The sequence below is a fragment of the Poecilia formosa genome, unplaced genomic scaffold (assembly GCF_000485575.1).
Source record: "Poecilia formosa unplaced genomic scaffold, Poecilia_formosa-5.1.2 Scaffold63, whole genome shotgun sequence".
NCBI classification, from domain to species: Eukaryota; Metazoa; Chordata; class Actinopteri; order Cyprinodontiformes; family Poeciliidae; genus Poecilia; species Poecilia formosa.
This window is the reverse complement of record NW_006800002.1, coordinates 1,509,370-1,516,543: the sequence shown is the minus strand read 5'-3', so window position 1 is coordinate 1,516,543 and position 7,174 is coordinate 1,509,370. Positions and strand designations below refer to the sequence as shown.

The 7,174-nt window shown below is 42.8% G+C and overlaps 1 protein-coding gene across 1 annotated transcript in view; it reads right to left on the bottom strand.

Annotated features, from left to right (window-relative positions):
- cadm1b (cell adhesion molecule 1b) overlaps positions 1 to 7,174 on the bottom strand; it is a 282,457-nt gene that overhangs the window by 132,720 nt on the left and 142,563 nt on the right. The window lies entirely within an intron of this gene.

The window sequence follows — 7,174 nt, the reverse complement described above, 5'->3', positions numbered from 1 at the left end:
TTTTTTGGGCTGACTTACTGAAATAAATTACCTATATGATAGGCAAATTTTTTTCCACATATCTCTATATGCACAACCTTGTGCCTGAAATGGTGACGCTCTCAGATTACATGACAGTTTCATTAAAGCAGATTACCGTGACCCTGAAGTTTTAATCTCCCAGATAAAGTGAGTCTCTTTTTCTTCTTCTTCTTTTTTTTTTTTTACATCTATCCTTGAGGATGCATTTCATGTTTCAGGAACGTCCGGCCTGAGATGTGATTTTATTTATTTATTTTTTTACCCTTCAAATACAATCTGAATCGCTTCAACTGGTTAAACAGAAAGTGGCATGCTGAACGGAGCGGAGCGTGAACCTGTCCACGCAGCCGCCGGGCGACTGTGGACACAAGATGGAGGGTAAGATATGTGTGAGTGGCCTGGCATCTGACTCCAGGAGATAGTCCTGCTTACTTGGAAAGCTGGTGGGGGGGAGAGGAGGGAGGAGAAGGTGATGGAGGTGGCTTTGCCTGTGTTTCCCTCTTCAGGTTAATATTTCATGGACGTGCGATACAGCTCGGATGACGGTGCGAGATGACTGAGCGTCGACGAGGAGGCGGCAGAGAGTTCATCCATTTGTTAAATGGGAGGGAGCCTGGCAGTAGTGGGAAGGAGGGAGAGAGCTACAGTACGCCTGAGAAATGTGTTAGTGGATGTTAATGTGAAAAGTCCACCAGATTGACTGAAGCTTGTGCTCATATGTGCATGCAAGACACAAGATCAGTTTTTCTACAACCTGAGCCCATTAAAGACTGAGAAACTGGCAGTACAGATGCATCTCTCTCTCGCTCTCTCTCTTTTTCCTTCTCTCTTTCTCTCTGTGAGCCCCAACATGAAACACAGGAAACAGGCTCTTTGATCATTACCTACCTGTCAGTCTGCCCTCCACAGGGACCGCCTGTTACGACTGATGATGTGCCGTACTGACAGGCCAGAAACACACATGCAAACTTAAACACATCAAGAAAGAGAAACCAAAAAAAATAAAAAATTACCACAGCTATGAGTCTGACTCGTGTTGGCTTTAAGACTCGTCCCTAAGGATGTATAACCATGACGACCAGCGAAGTTGAGGGAGGGGAAAAAAAAAAAAGCCAGTTTATTATTCTATATTTGGATACCAATTAGCCTCGGCGACGGTGAGGCCCACGCGCGTTCACATTTACCGTGCGGGTTTACACACCGGCCGGTGTGGTCGCTGTCGTTTGTTCGCCGAATGCGGAAGCGAGCGCAAACGAAAGCGGGAGTGGGCTATCGGGAAGTGAGCGGGAAAGGGAACAAACTCGTCCGACTTCATTTATTTGGCTCTCTCCAACGGACGTCTTCCCCGACCCGCTGTGAATATTGGCCGACTAATAGGAAGACATGACAGAAACATATAGACTGTGAGCTTCCTGAGTGAACAGCAACACTCAAGCGGGCGTACCACAGCCAGTAAACACATCCATCTTACTTTGTTCCTACAGCAGCTGTTATGTAAAAAAAATAAAAATAAAAAAAGAAGAAGCTTCTGCGTCTTTGTATTACACCACAAAGTAAACTTCCTTTATCCCTTTCAAGTCTTTACAAACAGCCAAAAGTATGATTTTCTTGGTTTAGTTAAAACTGATTACAAATGAAGCACAGACTTAAAAATTCATCATAGTTTATGGTATGATGATAAAAAATAACAAAAGTGTTTTTAAATTCAAGTAAGGTTGAAACAATTTATCGATTTTATCAGGATGTATCGATTATTGAAATAATAGTCAACTAATTTTGCAGTTGATTAATCATTAGCTGGACTCAAAAAAAGGCCATTTGCTGAAAGAACAATGCAGTCAGAGCAGCAAATGCAGCAAAACTGCTGAAAAATTAAACATTTTGCATTTAAGATTTACTAATAGAAATAGCCTGTATTCTAAGCCAAGCACACAACTGTCAAGGTGTATTAGTGTATTTCGCAAAACTGCAAAGGGAAAATTTTTTTTGCGTCACACGAGTCACATGATCAACAACCTGGTGCACACTTTTGTTGCTAGAACACAAGGAACGGGAACAAACCACGAAGAAGACGACAGGAAGTGGGAGGAGGATGATGGAGCGTCTTGTTTTTTAATGACTTATCATGTGTACAAACTTATTCACGTGCGATTTTAATTCCGTTTCTTATTTAACAGAAACACCACAATTGCAAAATTCAGGTTTTTCAACACATTAGCAGGATATCAACACATTCTGTGTGAATTTCTAATAGAAACGCTGCTGGGATCAGTACAGCAGGAACATGAAAAATGACAACTGTCTTGCTAACCTTGTGGTTTTCAAAGTGGACGATCCTTCCTGATGTATTTTAAAAGAAAAAAAGATTTTAAAAGACCAATGTATGTGTGTGCGTTTACATTACGCAATCAACGAATCAGCATCGCCATGGTGACGTGTGACACATCCCTGGGGAAACCTGCTCAGCCCACTGTGTATTGATTGGCTGACAATACGCAGGTGGTGGCAGTGGGGGGAGGGTGTTTACTGCCTAAATAGTGACAATGGAGTATTTATCTGTATTCAGTGTGTTACTGTGTGAAGCGACTGAGAGGCGAGGACGGAGAGATAAAAAGGAGCCGCACAGAAATTTGACAATGCACACTTTTGTTGCTAGAACACAAGGAACGGGAACGCGTGTGCCGAGTCTGACTGCTGAAATCACGGAGCTCAACAAATTTAATGAGACATTGAAACATTTCCTCCTTCTTAAAGAAATAATAAAAAAAAAGTTAGACAAAATGAAGTGTAGGTCTTCAGCAGGAATATCTAGTCTCTTCATTAGTGCTGATAACACGTTATCAGTGTTGTGACTCTCCATCTTTTCTCACTGCTGCTGTTTTTTTGCAAAATTCTCCCAAAAAAAAAAAAAAACCCTCAGGCTGCTTGAGATTTTCATTTTCACATTCATTTTCATTTTCACAGTACCAATTGAAAGTTGATACTGTGAGCCACTAACACTGTGAAGCACAGAGTTTGAACTGTTAACATTTTGTAGAGTCGCAACCACAAACTTTAATATACTTTTCTGGGATTCTATGAGCTACATCAACATGATGTAGTGTCCAATGGCAAAGTAGGAGGAAAGTGATGCATGGTTTTAATTCTGTTTTTTTTTTTTTTTTTTTTTTTTAAAAAAAAAAATTAAAAAAAATGAGAATGAGACAAGAGGAGCAGCAGAAGAGCCAATATTGAATTCCAATATCAATACTGCGGTTGCAGCCAATAACAGATGTTTACTGATATTGTATATCTCACTACCGTTTTGACACCTTGGAAAAAAACAAAACAAATGACCACACCACCGACTTCATCTCTGCTTCAGTTAAACTTCCCACAATCCTTTGCTGCGTCACTATCGCTGTCACATGACCAAACAAAAACCATAAATAATTTCCTACTATTGATGAAAAAATATTAGTTCCATTGGCGGATTATTACACTTATGAGAAAAATGTTTTGTTATAAGTGAAATAATCTGCCAATGGAACAAGTACTTGTTAATACTATACAGTTATCGACTTAAAACAAGCTCTTATCTGTTGTTGAGTTAATTTGGTCTTATTTCAAGTGTTCTGAGATGTTGGCACTAGAAACTAGACAAAAATCACCTTGTAAGATTTCATGTTTTTGCAGTGACAGGAGCGTCTGGGAATGATTTTCTAGCTCAAAGGCAGCTCAGCCTGAACAGTCTGAGGGTTACAGGGCTGGCGTACGCTGCAAAGGTTGTGGTTCTGATTAATCAGAAGGTCTGCAATCAGAGGAAAGTCCAGTCCCTTGCACAAGTCTATCCTTTAATCCGCCATCTAAGCCTTTTACAATCTGCTTCGCTGGATAAAGGACATCTAGATTTCTCCATTGATGATGAATGCTGGTGCTGAACGTGAAGCCAGAGCTGGAAATAAATCCAAAACGCAGGAGGCGGAGGCTCTGCTGGAAATATTACACCCAATGCTGTTTTATTTTTTTTTGTTTTTTTCCCCCCCCTCAATTTCCCCTTGGAAAACAGTCGAGTTTTTAATCAAGTATTTTGTTTGTGCGAACAAGACAAACAGAGAATCAAAAAAAGACTCAACTCTACTTTGCTGTAATTGAGTGGAAACAGGGGATGCAATTTCAAAGTCAGCGATCAGATAAAACTTTCATAACCGGCTCATTTAAAAGCCACGCTGCTGCTGCGAGGACACCGGCGGTAAGGCCGGCTCCATACGGAGTCAAGACGTGTCGACTTTGACGCAAAAGGAGAAGGGAAAAAAAGCCAAAGGGAAGCTGCTTAAAAATGCTGTCAGTGTTGTTTTCCTCCGCGCGTCCAACGGTTCGCCGCAGTCGGTCAGTGTTTTTCAAAGGGAAATCTTCCGAGACCCCGCTCGCGAAGCTTGTTAAGAGGAACATCAGCACCTTCATGATCAATCCGGCAGTTTCTGGCGCCCTCATATTCTCCGCCGCCTTGTGCCACGCTCCCCCTCCCCTCCCCTGCGGCTCTTTCCCCTCTAAATGGCATGTCCCTGCCGCTTTCGGCGTCCGTAAGGGTAAAGTCGGGTCTTAATCGATGTCCACACCGGATGCAGGTGGAGAAAACAAATGAGCGTTGTACGACAGTGGGAGCGTAAACCGATTTCAATGTCTGCTCTCCTTCCCTGGGGGGAGGCTGACCCTATTCTCGGAGGTTTCCGCCGCCATCCGTTACCGCGGTCACATTCGGTTGCCGCAATTTACGCACTTTGAGCTGTAATAGCTTTCCCCTCCTCCCTGTCTCAGAAACAGCTAAGACACCTCTGTAACTACTTTTAGGTATTGGAATGTGGCACAATCGCCTCCGGTAGCAATGGAAGGCGTCGTGGTGTCAATTTGAGGCTAATGTTTGAACCTCGTCCTGATTGGAACGAGTCCATCGGTTCGGAACGTAGGCCGAGGGGGAAGGACGCGTAGGACAAAGCAAACATTTGGCAACGGTGCCGTGCGGCTTCCAGCAGAGGCGTCGATGCATTCCAACGTAATGTCATCTGTGTCATCAGAGGAACAGATCTTGCAGCACAACATCAAAGACTCCTCACCAAATAAACATACCAGAGGCCAACAGACTGACAGACTCGCACAGGATCTCGTTGCATCTGTGCAGCTTCAGCAGCGCCACAGCATGCTGTGTCTCCCTTTAAGGCAGCAAATATGGTCGGTGCCCGTTTGATCACCGCTGCCTGCGCCTCTCACCTCGGGTTTGGGAAAAGATGCATGTTCCGGCACCCTCTTAAAAAGTTCATCTCTGCAGTTGAAACAAAAGTCAGCTGCATTTTTTTTTTTTTGGGCAAGTGTGGGAAGTTCGTTACATTATGTTTTCAAGAAAGGGAACGGACATGAATTGGCACAACAGTTTCACATCCAATCCATGCCTAACCGTGAGATTACTAATGCAAGAGGATGAACATGAGAGTTTCCAGTTAAATTTTAGCAACATATCATTGAGCTTGTATGTTTTGGACCCCAAAGGAAAAGTGCTTTAGGACATATCGACCATTTTGTTTAAAAACTTTAGAATAAACTCCTGAAGCCATTTTTAATACATAGTTTCATTTTTAAAGGGGCAGTGCTGTTTGTTTTCCAGGCACAAAGTGTCATTTTACATAATCAAGTAACTTTGTTACCTCCAGTTCTTATAAACATGAGGTATGAAATGACATAACTTTGTAATTTAGCACCTTTAAATTGGGTCCAAGTCTCCTCAAGAAATTTCTGCTCCTTCTGAAACTCCGCCTTCAGGAAGTCATCACAACATGGCTCCTCTATTAAACCTTTAACAATGTTTTTTTTACCAGCAATGCACTAAGAAGTAGCTCGTATGATGAGCTCAGCAGAGGCTCAGTTCCATCAGGGGTTTGCTAATTGCTGCTGGCTAGTCTGAAGGAGCTGAGTGGGGGAGATGTGGAGGAGTGCTGAGCTTGGAAACTACAAGGAGGAGCTTCATTGTCGAAGGCGGCGCTCGGTTCCACCAAGGCATTGTGCAAAGCCGAATGTTGGCTTTGATGCCTTTAAGAATCAAATCAACACTCCAGGTATGTTTTTGATGAGGGAATATCTTTATAACATAATATAAAGCTCAAAATAGTCTTTTTTTTTTATAACACTGCCCCTTTAATGCGAAAGGAACCAGGAAAGTTTCCACGTAAATCCTAACATCAGCTAGCTCGTACGTTTTGGACGCCAAGGTAAAACCGCGGTAGGACCTTTCGACCATGTGGTTCTGGTAAAATACTTACAATCTTCAGAATAAACTCCTGAAGCCATTTTTCATAAGTAACCTCTCTCATTAGTACCACACAACATTCTGCTTCCCTAGGCCATAAACATGCGGTGACACAGAAAACCATTTATTTCAGCAACTGGCCACAAGGCTGAATGAGGATTCTGTCTGTTTGTTTGTTTTTTTTTGTTTTTTATCTTTCCACCAGGCACAGAAGGCTGATAATGGAGGTGAAACACTCTCCCAAGCTTGCTGTGAGAGAACCGCAGCTAAGATGGCATCTGGGGGGAGGGGAGGGGGTCACCAGCAACAATCAGACACTATCTACCCGCCAGCATGTTGTTTGTTTGGGAGGCATGTCAGGAAAATGCTGTTTGCTCTCACACCATCACCAAAGGAAGCACGTGGAGTTCACATGAGCAGGACGCAACTACGACAACAACGTGCTTATTGACGAGGCAAAGATTGAGCTTTTCAACAATAAATACTCACTTCTACTGGTAAAATAGTTTGCGATGCACCCTGGGACCTTTGGAGTGGAATCGTCGTCATAGCACCCCAACCTTGCTTGAGTTGCTTTCACACCAAGTGAGTTTTGTAGAAAAATCAAAGACAAAAAACTGAAAACATGTTTTTTTTGTTTTGTTTGTTTTTTTCACACAGAATGAGTGTTCTGTGTGGTTCAACGCAGAACCACACAGAACACAAAGCAAATCATCTTCCTTCGCCATGTCGGTGCCCAGACATACATCTTATAGAACAGCGCTGGGCGCAGTCCCAGGACTCTGAACCTTTTGGAGAGATTGTGCAAAGATGAATGGTCAAAGATCCCTCTCTGGCATTTAGTCTAATACTGGAGAGGACTAAACGCCGTGATTG